Source organism: Doryrhamphus excisus, linkage group LG1, assembly GCF_037039965.1.
Source record: "Doryrhamphus excisus strain RoL-2023G ecotype Guam linkage group LG1, RoL_Dexc_Guam_v1.1, whole genome shotgun sequence".
NCBI classification, from domain to species: Eukaryota; Metazoa; Chordata; class Actinopteri; order Syngnathiformes; family Syngnathidae; genus Doryrhamphus; species Doryrhamphus excisus.
Genome location: NC_136357.1, coordinates 1,996,289 through 2,000,155, shown reverse-complemented (window position 1 = coordinate 2,000,155; position 3,867 = coordinate 1,996,289).

The following is a 3,867-nucleotide window of genomic DNA, read 5'->3' as shown; positions in this document are numbered from 1 at the left end:
GTGGCGAGCTGCGCCAGGTTTGGCAGCGGTGCCTACACGAATAGCTCCGAAGACGCGCTCTCTCTTTTGCGCCGCACCGTCTGACGTAACGCCGCACTCTTTCTTCACATGCAAGGTGGAGAGAGGGAAATGGGGGATCAGGGGGGCTTGCCAGAGTCTTGGAGGTGCCAGCGTGGGCGAAGAGACCACAGTCGAGCCAGAAAGGGAGCGACCCCCCCGCCCCCCACCATGCGTTACCGCTCACTGTCTGTGCGCTCTGTGTGCGTAAAGACTGTCCAGCCTGCAGTGAAGTTGCTGGTGGTGCGTTTGGGTGATCGTACATTTTGAATGGACACGTCGGGATATTTCACACACTTTAACCGCATTTAAGGTTGTAAATATTCATTAATTAAATATGAATAAATACTATTGGTCATATAATGTAATTAAATAAATTAGAATACTCATTCAGTTATTCAATTAGCAAAGTTAAAGTTGCTGATTGTTTGTAGTGAGCAACAACATCCCCCGTGTCAGGGTACATGGCAACAGTTGGCAATATATATTACTAGAAGCAGTATTTTTTTTTAACAATACTTGCTCATGTTACTTGGTTGCACGGTGATCAAGTGGTTAGCGTGCAAGCCACACAGCTAGGAGACTGGACGTTTTTGTACAATGGTATTATTTTTGTAATTTTGGTTCTATTTGGGGCTGCACGGTGATCGAGTGGTTAGCGTGCAGGCTACACAGCTAGGAGACCGGAGTTCGATTCCACCCTCGGCCATCTTTGTGTGGAGTTTGCATGTTCTGTTCTCCCCGTGCATGCGTGGGTTTTTACTCCGGTTTCCTCCCACATTGCAAAAACATGCTAGGTTAATTAGCCACTCCAAATTGTCCATAGGTATGAATGTGAGTGTGAATGGTTGTTTGTCTATATGTGCCCTGTGATTGGCTGGCCACCATTTTATATAAAGCCCTCCAAAAAACATCATTTCCATGCTGGGACCTGCATATTAACCAAAATATAGCAACATTGTTATTGTAGGAGATAACACAGAGGAACTACTTTTCTGGCGTAGTGACACGGCTAGATTGAGTGTGTGTGATATCAAGCACTATATGCCACATCATGTATCACGGTGCCTTGCTCACGGCCAGTTTGTACCACTGCATTGTTTGTTAGTGCTAACAATAGTAATGGTAATGGTAATGGTAATGGTAATGATAATGGTAATGGTTTTATTTCATTTGAACATGCATCAGATTACAATTGAACGCATCACATAGTCAGTTCACAGTTCCACATGTTGGAAAGGAGTAGGAAGAAGCAAAGCTTATTAAACCTGCCCCTCCATCTGGTACTTTTACAATTAGTAACTGTTACATTTGTTCACTTCCTGCTTTCATAATATAGTTTTAATTTAATTTAATTTAATTTAATTTAATTTAATTTAATTTAATTTAATTTAATTTAATTTAATTTAATTTAATTTAATTTAATTTAATTTAATTTAAAATTTAATTTAAATTAAATTTCAGTCATGATGTGCTACATATATCACTATATTGACACTTACTATGGTACCCATTATGTTATTGGATGATCATATCACCTCATACTTTGGTACGTGACAAAAAATAAAAATTTAATTTAATTTAATTTAATTTAATTTAATTTAATTTAATTTAATTTAATTTAATTTAATTTAATTTAATTTAATTATTAAATCCTACTCCACCATCTGGTACTTTTACAATCAGTAACTGTTACATTTGTTCACTTCCTGCTTTCATAATATAGTTTAAGGTTGTATTTATTTAATTTAACTTTACTTTACTTTACTTTACTTTACTTTACTTTACTTTACTTTACTTTACTTTACTTTACTTTACTTTACTTTACTTTACTTTACTTTACTTTACTTTACTTTACTTTACTTTACTTTACTTTACTTTACTTTACTTTACTTTACTTTACTTTACGTATTTAGCAAAACATCAACTGCTTGTATTGTGTGTTTGTGTGACGGGAATGCGCTAAGTAGTTCCAGGTCATGTTATCATGAAAGTACCTCTTAGTATATGGTTGCAGTATGTACATACGTACACATTGGAGTTTTTTTAGAGGGCTTTATTGGTGAATCCCATTACGTGCATGGTTAGTGAACACTGTTAGCACGAAAAGGAAAAGACATATTCTTGTCTCATGTAAGGATTGCGGATAACGAGCAAGATTCCCCAAAAAACGGACTTCTCCTTTAACAATGTTGTGTTTGTAGGTTAGGGTTTTCCACAGCGCCACAGCAGATGTCCTAAGAGGTGCTGGCCGACATACCTTGAAGATCAGTTGCTCTTGTCTCTGTTTATGTATGTCAAACCCCCTCAGCTCCTAATCCATCACATACCTCTGGCAGGGGCAGGGACACGGGACAACGCATGTTGTCCAAGTTCAACATGGGCATTGCGGCAGTCAGGCTCCTGGGTTAAGGGTCAGGCTTATGACATCAACGGAACATCTACGGGAGGGAGGGAGGGAACGGAACCGCCCCCTTGCATTTGGTTCCATCCCTTGCAGCTATAAATAGGAAGCGGACTGCTGAGTGGCATGCATCCACTCCCTCGGCGTGTGAACACGGGGCGCGAAAACGATGAATCCGTCTCAATCATGATGAATCTCACTGTCAGCAGCTTGAGGATTATGCTAAGCTAATTGGAGACTAGATTGTCCGTTGTTTCTTTATTGATTGATTGGTAACCATTCAAGCGCCTGGTCTGGGGTAGGCTCTATCTTTTCCATGACCATAACGAGTACAAGCGGCATCTTCTTATAGAAGAACTTTTCAACTTATTTTAGACAACTTTCCCCATACCTGGCTGCACGGTGGTCAAGTGGTTAGCACGTTGACCAAACAGCTAGGAGACCAGGGTTCAATTCCACCCTCGGCCCTGCGTGGGTTTTCTCCGAGTACTCCGGTTTCCTCCCACATTCCAAAAACATGCTAGGTTAATTAGCGACTCCAAATTGTCCATAGGTATGAATGTGAGTGTGAATGGTTGTTTGTCTATATGTGCCCTGTGATTGGCTGGCCACCAGTCCAGGGTGTACCCCGCCTCTCGCCCAAAGACAGCTGGGATAGGCTCCAGCACCCCCCGCGACCCTCGTGAGGAAAAGTGGTAGCAAATTAATGAATGAATCCCCATACTGGACTGCACGGCGGTCGAGTGGTTAGCGCGCAGACCTCACAGCTAGGAGAGAGACCAGGGTTCAATTCCACCCTCGGCCATCTCTGTGTGGAGTTTGCATGTTCTCCCTGTTCATGCGTGGGTTTTCTCCGAGTACTCCGGTTTCCTCCCACATTCCAAAAACATGCTAGGTTAATTAGCGACTCCAAATTGTCCATAGGTATGAATGTGAGTGTGAATGGTTGTTTGTCTATATGTGCCCTGTGATTGGCTGGCCACCAGTCCAGGGTGTACCCCACCTCTCGTCCGAAGACAGCTGGGATAGGCTCCAGCAACCCGGTACCCCTTTTTTGGAATGTGTGAGGAAACCGGAGTACCCGGAGAAAACCCACAAAGACATGCCAATATGTTAACCACTCGTCCACCGTACGGCCCTCATTTGGACATTCATTCATTCACAACTACTCACAAAGGTCGCAGGGGTGCTGGAACCTATCCCAGCTGTCTTCACGGGCGAGAGGTGGGGTACACCTTGGACTGGTGGCCAGCCAATCACAGGGCACATATAGACAAACAACCATTCACACTCACATTCATACCTATGGACAATTTGGAGTGGCTAATTAACCTAGCATGTTTTTGGAATGTAGGAGGAAACCGTTAAAGATACATATTTGTGAGGACGTAGCATGAAAATATCAT